Source organism: Rana temporaria, chromosome 4, assembly GCF_905171775.1.
Source record: "Rana temporaria chromosome 4, aRanTem1.1, whole genome shotgun sequence".
NCBI lineage: Eukaryota > Metazoa > Chordata > Amphibia > Anura > Ranidae > Rana > Rana temporaria.
Window position 1 is genome coordinate 211,478,989 of NC_053492.1, and position 13,813 is coordinate 211,492,801.

At 42.0% G+C, this 13,813-nt stretch overlaps 1 non-coding gene across 1 annotated transcript; it reads left to right on the forward strand.

Annotated features, from left to right (window-relative positions):
• The first annotated feature begins 248 nt into the window (after positions 1-248).
• On the forward strand, positions 249-463 carry LOC120938756. The gene has a single exon (XR_005749205.1). It is a non-coding gene; the product is annotated as a small nucleolar RNA U3 (small nucleolar RNA).
• Positions 464-13,813: the final 13,350 nt, after the last annotated feature.

Sequence of the window (13,813 nt, forward strand, 5' to 3'; positions counted from 1 at the left end):
TTTACAAAATTCCTGCTAAATCCCTACTAAATATAAAATCTTAACCTGTATGGAGTTAATAAATAACAAAAAAAAAAGTTACATTGCGCCTTTTTGAAAAAAGGTGAAGTCAAACATACCCCAACATTTCTCTAAAAATCTGGAGGTTTTAATTTTTCAGCTTTCAGAATTTGTAAAAGACCCCCAAAACCATATATTTTCTAAAAAAGAACATGGCCACATTGGCCAGTAGAATAAAAAGAAGATGCTATACTATACTTTCAGGGATCATTTCTGCAGGATTCAAAGGGAGAAATGTGCTCGAAAGTGTCCAAACTCACCTTCCACAATGATGAATTTTCGGGTTCTTGTCTCATTAGGACTCCTGTTGGCAGTGTTGCTCTATGTAGGTGCTGCCACCATTTGATGGCTTGTTCATCTTTCTAGGTGGAAAGATGGCAGCAGGGAATTCATTCAAAGTGGAAGTAAAAAAAAAAAAGATGGTGCTACTAATTTTTAAACAGCACAATATTTGCGCAAATGTTTATCAAATCAATATTTTTGCAAAAAATACACTAAAATCATTAATAGTGTACATAACACAACATAAAAAACCCTGCTAAATTGCCACTAAAGCATCGTTCACATGTGGCAAACTAAAGTGTACTCCCATGGAGGGCCATGTTTACCCACACAGGGATGCACAGATGTTCGATGAATCCCCATTAGGGATGAGCCCGATGTTCAAGTCAAACATAAGTTCAACTCAAACATCGGGTGTTCGCCTATTCGCCGAATAGCAAACATTTTGGGGTGTTCGCGGCAAATTTGAAAGCCGTGGAACACCCTTTAATTGTCTATGGGAGAAATCAAAAGTGCTAATTTTAAAGGCTGATATGTATGGTATTGTCATAAAAAGTGTTTGGGGCCTGGGGCTTGCCCCAGGGGACATGTATCAATGCAAAAAAAGTTTTAAAAACTGGTGTTTTTTCAGGAGCAGTGATTTTAATAATGCTAAAAGTGAAACAATAAAAGTGAAATATTCCTTTACATTTTGTACCTGGGGGTGTCTTTAGTATGCCTGTAAAGTGGCACATGTTTTCCCATGTTTAGAACAGTCCCTGCAAAAAATTACATTTCTAAAGGAAAAATGTAATTTAAAACTACTCGCGGCTATAATGAATTGTCGGGTCCCAGCAATACAGATAAAAGTCATTGAAAAAAATGGCATGGGTTCCCCCCCAGTCCATTACCAGGCCCTTTGGGTCTGGTATGAATATTAAGGGGAACCCTGCACCAATTTAAAAAAAAGGGGAACCCCGTACCAAAATGTAAAAGATTTTTTTGCGTGGGGTCCCCCCAAATTCCATACCAGGCCCTTCAGGTCTGGTATGGATATTAAGGGGAACCCTGCGCCAATTAAAAAAAAAGGCATACGGGTCCCCCTCAAAATCCATACAGGGCAACCTAGCAGGCTGCAGGAAAAGAGGGGGTGAGAGAGCACCCCCCTCCTGAACCGTACCAAGTCTGTGACCCCCAAAGCACCTTGTCCCCATGTTGATGGGGACATGGGCCTCATCCCCACAACTTCTGCCCGGTGGTTGTGGGGGTATGCGGGGGGCTTATCGGAATCTGGAAGCCCCCTTTAACAAAGATCCCAGATCCTGTCCCCCCCTATGTGAATTGGTAACGGGGTACTTTGTACCCCTACCATTTCACAAAAAAAGTGTCAAAAATTGTAAAAAACACAGGAGACAGCTTGGGACAAAAAAATAGGTGGGAAAGAATGTACAGTTTGCATCTTCACCAGGGTCAGTTGCTTGACAGGGGTGAGCCAGTTCATTTCAGGTGAAGTCACACCAGGCCCACTGTCAGATGGTTATCTACCACCTCGATGATTCCCTGCTCACCGAACAACCAGGCACATCACCAGCAGATCTAGACAGGTTGAGGATAGTGTTCAGCAATCTCAACATGCTCATAGCTGAGCATAAAGTGGAAGGCCCAGCACACTATTACCTTCCTATGTGTCACTCTGGACACGCGTGCCATAGCCTACCCCCCCCCAACAAACTAGCCTGTACCAGGACAGTTATCCATGACTTCAATCCTAACTAGAGATGCTGAACTTCGTGATGAGGATTATTCCTCAATGATGGTCCTTTATATCACAGCTTTTAGTTTTTCTCACACCAGTGCAAGATCCAGACTCAGTTCTTAAACTAGACCAAGCAGCATTAGCAGACTTAGCTATGTGGGACAAGTTCCTCACCATCTGGAACGGCATTTCAATGTTCATCCCGGAAGTGTCAGCCCAGCCACCACGGGTGGTCACCGATACCGCAGCCTCCACAGGCTTTGTGGACATTTTTCGGCTGCCCCATGTTTGCTGAACCATGGCCCCCAGAAATTCTCTTAAATTTCTGCTTTCACCCAGTCTTCATCACTCTTCGAGCTGTATCCCTTTGTTCAGCTGCCCAAGTCTGGGGCAACACTTGAACAGGACAGACAGTGCTCTTCACCACAATCAGGCCACGGCCGACATCATTAATAAAGTAGATCCAAGTCACTACCCATCATGTCCTTCCTGCGCAGGCTCGCACAGCGGTCACCAGTTTAATGTCTTCTATAGATATATTCCAGGCAATTTCAAAATCACAACTGATGCACTGTCCCATTTCAACCTTACTTTGTATTACCAGCAGGAGCCTGGAGCTGACCCAACAACTACTCCTGTCCCACCCTGGTCGTTGCTGACGATGGACTGAAGTCACATCTCGCCAACGCAGCCCAGCTCATTAACCACTCCTTGGCATGCAGCACACTGAAGGCCTATTGCACTGCTTGGAACACTTACCACAGGTTTTTGACCTCTTGCCCCGGAGCAGCAATAGGTGATGTTAGACATGTCCTAGCCTACATATTGCCACATACAGCTGGCCCTTTATCACAATACTATCACACTATACCTAGCCAGCATCCAGCATTTCCTGTCCTTAAAGGACCCCAGTACACCGTCAGTATTCCCAGGCAATCAAGTCCCTCCAGGGCATACAGAAGCACCAACCCATGGGAAAACCCATAGGCAAACGCCTACCTATCACAAGTGCCCTCTTCAGGGACATGTCTAAAGTCCTTACTTGTTCGCCATTTGGGGATTTGCCCAGCCTAGTCATCCAGGCGGCCATCTACGATTTTCCTATGACCTAGTGAATTTACAGTCAGTGGCTCTGGCAGTCAGACACTGCTCCGACGCCACCTGTCTCGCTTTCCAAACCATTACACCCTTCATCTCACAGTCTGCAAATGCAACAAACTGGTCCCAGGGTTGACATCAACCTGTTTCAGACTAGCAACTCCTGGTGCCCAGTGATGGTGCTCGACCGACTCCTGTCCCATCTACCCAGCCAATCTGATGGTAGCTCATTGCTACTCTTTCTAACCAGCCCCCTGAGTGGCAGCCAATTTATCAAGCATGTCAGGAGCAACTTGGTCTTCAACCCCAGTCAGTCCTCCGGATATTCCTTCTGGATTGGAGAAGCCTTACAACGTAATAAAGAAACTAGGCCAATGGAAGTCTGCTTGTTTTAACACATACATCCCAAATCCTCAGGAAGAAATGGCACAAGCCTTTACCAAGCTGGCTCAATAACCACAAGAATCAATTAAGAGTTATTCCCCTATCTGAGTATTTTGTCCCCTTTTCGTGGCATACCGACCAGACCAACAAGGCACACTTCAGGTCTATTTATGTTGTAAATCACGTTGCGTGTTCATGTGATCCACATCTCTCTCAGTCATAGAGCTACCACCATAAATAAGAAGATCAGTATGGTGGCCTGAATTTATGGGAGGAGCCTGAAGGGTATTTAAGCAGCCCACTCGCCTATGCTTTTTGTCAGTTCAGTGCATGATATCCTCCCACCCTTCCCTTTTTCTAGGCACTTCTCAGCACATCCTTCTTCATAAATTACCCATTACTTATCTTGGGTATGCCCCCTTTTCTTGGTCTATTTATGTTGCAAGTCTTGTTGCGTGTTTATGTGATCCACATCTCTCTCCGTCATAGGGTCATGACCATAAATATAATATAAACATTCTATCCATATATAAAATCCTACACGAAACCCCGCCCCTAACGGAACTTACACATAGCTATATGAAAAAAGGGTCTCATATATTACAACGTCCAATTTCATTACTGGATTGGGGGAAAATATGGGACTCTACGTCAAAAATCTCACACTGTGTAGTGCAGAGGGAAACTGCCTTTAAAATCTTGTAATTTTGGTACAGGACCCCGGACTTGTTGCACGCCCGTGACCTCACCCTCTCTAAGCTCTGTTGAAGATGTAACAAATCTGTAGGTTCCCTTTTTCATATTTTTTTGGAAATACCCTCTCATTGGCCCTTTTTGGATTAAAATTCAAGAGCTCCTACAAAAGTTATTACCTATTTCTATACCTTTATCGCCTATACATTTCCTTATGAGCCTGCCTCTCCTGGGATTATCTAAAGCATCGCGGAAACTTATGTCCTTTATTCTTTTGGCCGCAAAAAGGGTATCCCTAGGCTTTCCACCTCCCCTCCCACAATCCATCATGTTATTTTAATAATGGCTAATACACATAGGATGGAACATTTGACCACTAAGATAGAAGACACAGTACCTCTCTTTAATAAAATATGGAAACCATAGGACGATTCAGAGTTTCCACTTGAATCTGAAAATATTCATGATACTTGACTCCTGTACTATGTTTTCTTTTTCTTTTTTCTTTTATTCTGAGCTAATAATTTTTCTCGTGTTATGTTTGCCATAGGATACGGTATGTTAAATATGCTTTGATGATCCCATGTTGAAAAATGTTTCACCTGAATGTACCTGTATCCATGATGTGTTATACATATGATTGTTCGCTCTGCTCTGTACTTTCAAAAGTTGAAATGCCTTATCTTTTGTATTACATTGTAAGATGTTCACAAATAAATAAATCTATATATATAAAACTCAACGTGTGTGTGTATGTATGTATGTATGTTCCAGCATCACGTCGAAACGGCTAAAGATATTAACATGAAACTTGGCACACATGTTACTTATATGTCAGCAACAAACATAGGATAGGTGGTTTAACCCTTACCTACCCCCATTTGCCATGGTCAGGGTTTTTCTTTAAAGTCCCATTCAACTCTATGGGAAATACATGTTACTTCATAACTTCCAAACGGCTGTACATATTTCGATAACACTTGGTCACATGTTACTTATATGTCCACTTAAACTATAGGATAGTTAATTTATCCCTTAACTACCCCCATTTGTGAGGGTCTGGGTTTTTGTTTAAAGTCCCATGCAAATCAATGGGAAATGTATGTTCCCACATAACTTCTGTACGCCTGGAGATATTTCAATAATACCTGGTACACATATTACTTATATGCCAAATAAAAATATATGACAGTTAAATTAACCCTTACCTACACCCTTATATAAAAGATGGGTATATTTATATTACTATGATTTTCCTCCCCAAAAGGTTAAGATAGGAAGACCGGGCAACGCCGGGTATTCAGCTAGTAAATGAATAAATAAACATTCTCAAAATTACTTCCCTTGCATAGATACACAAAACATGCACTATTTGTTTATATTAAAACGAGTATCTGTAATGTAATAGCTCTTATTGAGAAACGGCCACTATGGATGCAACCCTGTACAAGGTTTTATACCAGTGAATAAGTCATTAATGCTCACTGTGCTACAATTCTCATCATGCAATAGAATTGAAGTCATGAATTTGCTGTTAGTATGGGTGGAATTGGAAGTGGGAAGGCATCTGTTGCAAATAGGCATTTATATGGGCAGAATTGGGGTGGCTATGAGGCTGTTGTGAATGGATGATAATGTAGATAAGCTTTATGGTAGGAATAAATCCATTGTAAGTGAATAGTGCGTGGGTGATTTGCTAAGAAAACCAATATCTGCAAACTAACGTAAAGAGCAATGTAATTACAACCAATGGGTATAGTGAGGTATAGTGGTCATAGCTGCCACCGGTCATACAGGAACACAATGTACTGTTCACCGATTATTCATCTTGGGATTCCTGTGTTGGTGCTTTACTCTATGACAAAATCAATTTTCACTAAGGTAAATACTTTGCATAACTTTTCTGTCCAGAGTTCAGCTTCACAGTAAAACCTTGGTTTGAGAGTAACTTGGTTTGAGAGCGTTTTGCAAGACAAGCAACATTTTTTTTATAAATGTTGACTTGATATACAAGCGATGTCTTAATATGAGAGTAGCGTCATGTCACAACTGAGTATAAAAGAGAAGAGAGGTGCCTCTAAGTGTAGCAATATGGTTACATTTAATGAAGGTACAACATTTAGCAACACAATGCTACACATAGAAGCGCCTCTATACTCTGTAGCTCCTGCTGGATTCTGCTTCTAATCCCCTTGTGGAGGCTTCCATTTGTGGATGGACATTTTTTAGTTACACAACATATCACATTGCTATAATCTTTTTATAGGGACTAGAAACTGAAGGACCTGTGAATAAATGGTTGCGGAACAAATCATTTGAGTTTCTATTATTTCTTATGGGGAAATTTGCTTTGATATATTTAAGTGCTTTGGATTACAAGCATGTTTCTGGAACAAATTATGCTCGCAATCCAAGGTTTTACTGTATGTTTATTAGGCTCTGGCAGATGGTGAACGTTACATGAAGGCCCCAAAGGGTTTCTGCACTTAACTAATTCTGTAATTTTACAGGCTATTTTGGATTACTTTTAAGGTCACTCTTTTTTGTGACTTGTCCATGTAGTAATATGGTGGGGGGATTCCTTTTTTTTGCAGATCCTGTGTTTCACAAAGACTGAAAACTATGAGGTAAAAAAACAATCTATAGCTGTACTGGCACTGCAGAACAGCCAAACAGTAAAATACTTCTGTAGAAGTACCGTACAGCACTCATTAAAATACAGAATTAAAAAAAAAAAAACAAGTATCCTACAGTAAGCTCTTATTGTTTATAGTGGTCATTCTGCTTCTGTATCAAAGACATTAAACATTTAGGGAGATGAAGAGGTGAATATACTCTCTGTCAGAATAATTACATGTTTTTCAACAATTCTCACTGAAATACAGAGTAAAATACTATAGTTTTATTCTAACTTTAGGTTTACATCTGCATAAGGATAGCAAATGCATCGCTCTAATCCTCTCCATTTTGTCATATTTATGGCAGCCAAGTCATCATTGTGGCTAACTAAACAATAAAACCATATGTACATCTGATGCCTAAATAAGGGGAAAGTTTATCCTATCTGTTTCTTGATCTGCATGTCACTAAGTATATTGATTACATGCCTTGTTATGCAAAATAGCAATGACAACTTTGTGAAAGGCAAACAAACCAGGCATTATTGTGGATGCAATTATCTCCCAGGTGCAGCACAGGAAGGTTCAGTTGTCACTGCATCTATTGATAGCACCTATAATTTTGAGCAATTGAAGGCACAACAAAATATGTAATATGGCAGTAAAGAGAATAAAAGTGACCATTTCTTCTGGATGCTAAAGTAAATTCTATCTCATTTTAAAAACGTGTTTGACATTTGTTTTTAAAAGTACATGCATATTTTATATCTTTCTTTGTCTTTTGTTGGTTCATACATTTATAGAAACTGGAAAAGGTGACGCAGAGCTAACACTGCAATGTAATATTCATTATTAACAAATTTCTGAAAAGTCAAGGTCGACTGAAAAGAAGAAAATACTGCATATCCATGTCTCCGTTGGCATTTTGGATACAGAAAAGTAGAAAAACAGAGATTATTCAATACTTTTATAAGACAATAAATGTAATCTAAATCAACATACTTGTGATCTTACTCTTTTAGGGAACATGTGGTGAGTCCATAAACAGTCCGATGTTTACATAGTCTAACAAGCAGTCAGTGAATTTCACCTCTGTAACTACAGGCACTCTGAAGCTATTAATCCTCAGGCCGCGTACACACAATCGGTTAAAGCGATGAGAACAGTCTGATGGACCGTTTTCATCGGTCCAAACCGATTGTGTGTGGGCGCCATCAGTTATTTAACCACCGGTTAAAAAAAGCCAACTTGTTTTAAATTTAACCGATGGATTCCTAACCGCAATGAAGTGCTCAAGTTATTTGTCTCAGCAGCCCATTCACCCTCACCTTATTAGCAGGGACTCTGCAGCTTTCCAGCCTCTTGATATCTAATGTAAGAAAAGTGCAGGTGTGCTGGAAAATAGAAGCAGGGGGCAGAGAGAGACAACTTGACAAACTTCAGTGTTTTTACTGTGAATTGTAAGGCTCCATTCACATCTCCGCGACAAGCAACGGCGCGTACGCGGCGTATTTTGCCGCGGATAGTGTATCTTTTTTTTTCAAATTCTTCCCATTGCTGTCAATGGGCGAACGACAATGTCGCCTGAAAAAAAGGGTCCGGGACTTTTTTTCAGGCGACAGGCATGCGGCGTCTGAGATGTGAACCATCTCCATAGACAGCAATGGGAATTTCCCCCTCTAGCGGCACAAGCATCCGGCGTCGGGCGTTTTGTCGCCTAGATGTGAATGGAGACTAAGGAAGAATTGCTCAACAATGTTTGCAGCTACAGTGATAAGAGATGACTTGTCTGAAAGCTACTTTACTGCCACTTGCTGACCAGGCCTTTTCTGGAACTTTGATACTTTTTGCTCCAAAATTACTTAAAACCCCCAACATTTTTATATATTTTTAGCAGAGACTCTAGAGAATAAAATAGCAATCAATGCAATATTTTATGTCACACTGTATTTGCACAGTGGTCTTTGAAACGCAAGTTTACACTTTAATGAATTAAAAAAAAAACAATAGGTTCCCAAATTTTCTCCATAGGCAAAGCTTTAATTTGTTTGTTACAGGTTACATGTTTAGAGTTACAAAGGAGGTCTAATGCTAGAATTATTGTTCTCACTCTGAGGATCATGTGTAGTTTGAACACCGTTTACATATCCAGGTGCGACATACGTATGCGTTTGCTTCTATGCGAAAGCCCGGAGAGATGGGGCACTTTCATTTTTTTTTTCTTTTTTTTCTTTTTACCCTTTCCCTTCATTTTCTTTTTTTATCACTTGTATTTCTATTACAAGGAATGTAAACATCCCTTGTAATAGAAATAAACATGACAGGTTTTCTTTATACCAAAGAAACGTAAGTGACATCAGTGGTTATGCCGGTCCTCCAACAGCATAGAGACTTCCTGCCTAGACATCAGCTGAATCATATTGCTTCTGGGTTTACCAATGGCTCCAGTAAACCTGGAAATGTCCGGGAAGCGGCGGGAGGGGGGCACCTTTCCCGTCACCTCTAAAAGTGATTCCACAATGAATGCACTGCTGGGATCACTTTTATCAGATGCCAAATCGCCAAGAAATAAAAATGATAAAAGGTTATGGCAGTTAGTTTCTGCCATAACCCCGGTATTAAACATCAAATGATGTCAGCAAGTGGTTAAGGATATGTAATAAATGTCTATTGTGGTCACAGATTTTATCCTGGAGTACTGAACTTCTAAAAGCACAGATGATGAACATTAGCAGCTAAGACTTAATGAGGCTAAATGAATCGCTAAATGAATCGCAGCTTACCAATTCCTTAAAAAAAATAATGGGCCAGATTCAGGTACAAATTCATCGGCGTAACGTATGTCATTTACGTTACACCGCCGCAAGTTTTCAGCGCAAGTGCTTGATTCACAAAGCACTTGCCTGTAAACTTGCGGCGGCGTAGCGTAAAGCCGTCCGGCGCAAGCCCGCCTAATTCAAATGGGGCGTGTATCATTTAAATTAGGCGCCTTCCAGCGCCGAACGTACTGTGCATGCTCCGTTTTGAAATTTCCCGCCGTGCTTTGCGCGAAATGACGTCGCACCGACGTAATTTTTTGAACGGCGACGTGCGTTACGTCCTTTCCTATTCCCGGACGTCTTACGCAAAAAAAAAAAAACAATTAAAATTCGGCGCGGGAACGACGACCATACTTTAACATGGGCTGTCTATTTTTACACCACCTAAATAGCAAGCGAAACTTTATGACGGGAAAAGCCGACTAGCGACGACGTAAGAGAATGCGACGAATGCGCGTGCCTTCGTGGATCGCCGTAAACAGCCAATTAGCATACCCGACCCGGAAAACGACGCAAACTCCACCCAGCGGGCGCCGAAGTATTGCATCCTAAGATCCGAAGGCCTACGAAGCCGTACGCCTGTCGGATCTTAGCCAAATGCCATCGTATCTTTGTTTGAGAATTCAAAATAAAGATACGACGCGGCAAATTTGAAAGTACGCTGGAGTATCAGCAGATACTCCGGCGTACTTTTTCTGTGAATCTGGCCCAATGTTTTTATCCTTTTTCTTTTTTTCGATCAGACAATCTAGGCAGTAACACTCTTCCCGTCTTAGGGTGGCTCTATGGGCCAGATCCTCAAAAGAGATACGCAGGCGGATCTGCTGTTCCGCCTGCGTATCCCTGTTTCTATCTTTGGAACTGATCCACAGAATCAGTTTCCAAGAGATAGACAGAAGATCCGGCAGGTGTAATAGTTTTACACTGCCGGATCTTAAGATGCAGTACCGCGACCGCCGCTGGGGGCATTCATCGTCTAAATTACGCGTCGGGTATGCTAATGAGGAGTTACGTCGATCCTCAAAGCTTTTTCGTCGCCGCTACGTTAGTTTCCCGTCGCTTAGTTACACTTTTGTAAAGCAGCCCTACTTTTACACAGCAGGCGTACTACTGTGTAAAGTATGGCCCTCCTTCCCGCGTCAATTTTTTAAATTTTACGTCGATTGCGTAAGCCGTACGGGAATATACGGAAATACGCTACGCGCCGATCAAAAAATGATGTCAAGTCGCGCAAAGCACGTCAGGAAATTTGCGTCACAAGCATGCGCAGTACGTCCGGCGTGGGAGCGCGCCTAATTTAAATGGGACTTGCCCCATTAGATTAGGAACGCCTTGCGCCGGGCGGATTTGAGTTACACCGCCGCAAATTTCCAGGTAAGTGTGTTGTGGATCGATACCTAACTTAGGAAATTTGCGGCAGTGTAACTTAAATCTGTTAAGTTACGTTGCGCTGCGGGGCTGTGGATCTGGCCCTATATATTTATTAAAGTGGAAGTAAGCCCATCGATGTAACACTTAAAAAAAACGGTTAACATTCCCGGCATGCCGGGAATGCTAACTGCACATTGGTTGTGCTCTCAACCAAACTTTTAAACCATCCAATGGCTGGTGTCATAACTGATCACATGTGCAGCTTCATGGCAGTTGAAGATTGAACAAAGGCCAAGATGGCAGCTTCCTTGGCTGAAAAAGATAGGAGGGTTTACAACCGCTTTAAGGAGCAATAGAGACACCCTTGGACAGAAGCATTGTATAGAGATGGTATTGTTAGATGTACTAGTAGATTTATTATTACTACTATAGATACATTTTAAGAATTTTGTCACCCAATGGAGAGGCGAGACTGGTGCAAACCGTAGCCAGAATACGATCAGGAGGAATCACAGGAACCAGAACCGACTGCATCTTGGAAGTGGAGGGAAATTGTCGTGACAAGGCATCAGCCCTTACATTCTTAGTACCTGGTAAGAATGAGACAATGTAATTAAAACTTGAAAGGAAAAGAGGCAATCCTGCCCTTTTGGGGGAGAGGCGTTTATCCTCAGTGAAGAATGTAAGATTCTTATGGTCAGTAAGAATGAAAACCGGCACATTGGTTCCCTTGAGCAGATGTCTCCATTCTTTCAGGGCTAAAATGATCGCCAACAGCTCTCTATCACCAATCGGGTAATTGCACTCCACCATGTACGCCGTCGTAAGTCCTAATCTGGGCCATCGTTTCTATGCGACTGATTCTTAGAATCAGTTACGCATAGATATCCATTAGATCTGACAGGCGTAAGGCTCTTAAGCTGTCGGATATTAAATGTAATTTTTTTTTTTTGCCGCTAGGTGTCGCCTCCGGCGGTTTTCCCGTCGAGTATGCAAATTAGCTAGATATGCAAATTCCCGAACGTATGCGCTGCAGTGAAGTTACAACGTTTACGTTAGGTTTGCGTGGCGTAAAATTGCCCCTGCTATATGAGGGGCAACCAATGTTAAGTATGGCCGTCGTTCCCAGCGTCGAAATTTGTAAATTTACACATTTTCCGGTGGAGACAGGTAATGCGCTGCGCTGGATGGACATCTCATCGCTGGATCCTGGACCTGGATGAAGGAGATCTTCTCATCGCTGGACCCCGGAGAGGAGATCACCCATCGCAGGATACCGACAGCATTGGAGCGGAGAACAAGAGTGGATTACCACCGCTGGAATCTTTTTTTTTTTTTAATAAAGGACTTTCCCAACGGTGTCTGTGTTTTTTTTTTACAATTGTTACACTTTCTTTGTGAAATGGTAGGGGTACAATGTACCCCATTACCAATTCGCATAGGGGGGGCCTTGGATCTGGGGGTCCCCCTTGTTAAACCAGAGTTCCACCCTGAAAAATAAAATTTCCACCAAAAATCTAAAAAAGAAAAAACTTACCCTAAATAGCTGTTGCTATGTGGAAGTGCCGAATCTGCCTCTTCATCTTCCGTGGTAGATTCTCTTCCTCGGTTTCTTCTTGTGAATGGGGTGCGCTGCATTCTGGGAACTGTGTGTATCCCAGAAAGCAGCCGGCCCATTCACAAAGCGCCGAGCTGCTCGCGCATGCGCAGTAGGAAACAGGCAGTGAAGCTGCATGGCTTCACTGTCTGTTTCCCTTACCCGGTGGTTGTGGGGGTCTGCGGGCGGGAGGCTTATCAGAATCTGGAAGACCCCTTTAAAGTGGAGGTCCGTTCAAAAAAAAAACTACTAACATTAATAAGGACACTTACCCGTCCTAGTCGCCGCCGAGGCCGATCTTCGATCCTCTTGGAGCTGCCAGGATCGAAGATCAGCCTCGGGGTATGAGACCCTTGTCCCCATCAACATGGAGACATGGTGCTTTGAGGGGTCACAGACCCCCAAAACTTCCTCCCAATGTTAAGGGCATGTGGCCTGGTACGGTTCACACCCCCTCTTTTCCTGTGGCCTGCCAGGTTGCGTGCTCAGATAAAGGATCTGGTGTGGATTTTTGGGGGGAACTCCATGCCATTTTTTTTTAAATTCGGGGTGGAGTTCCCCTTAAAATCCATACCAGACCTAAAGGGTCTGGAATTGATATTTGGGGGGAACCCCATGTAATTTTTTTTTATTTGACGTGGGATTCCCCTTAATATCCATACCAGACCTGAAGTGCCTGGTAATTGAATTTGGGGGGACCCCCACGCATTTTTTTTTAATGAATGACTTTTCTCTGTATTGCCAGAAGCCGACAATTCATTATAGCCGCGAGTGGTTTTAAAATACAGGCAATACAGGCAATGTTCGAGTCGAACATGAGTTCCACTCAAACTCGAAGCTCATCCCTAGTTAGAATATAAGCATAATGATGTTTACTACTAAATGACTACACAAAAAGCAGTAATCTAAATATTAGCCGAACGCTCAGAGCTTTCACCTAATTAATGTTAGTTCTGCATAAACTTTTACAATACTTGTATCTGTAACATATTGACACACTTGTATCCAGACCATTTCCATAATAGTTCACTAATTGTGTAGAACATATAACCTATGGACTGGAACATGGAGAAGGAAACACATGTACTTTTTAATACTGTATATGTCATGAACAATGTAGTCTTGAAGTTTGTGTTTTATGTGGTTAGCATGTTTA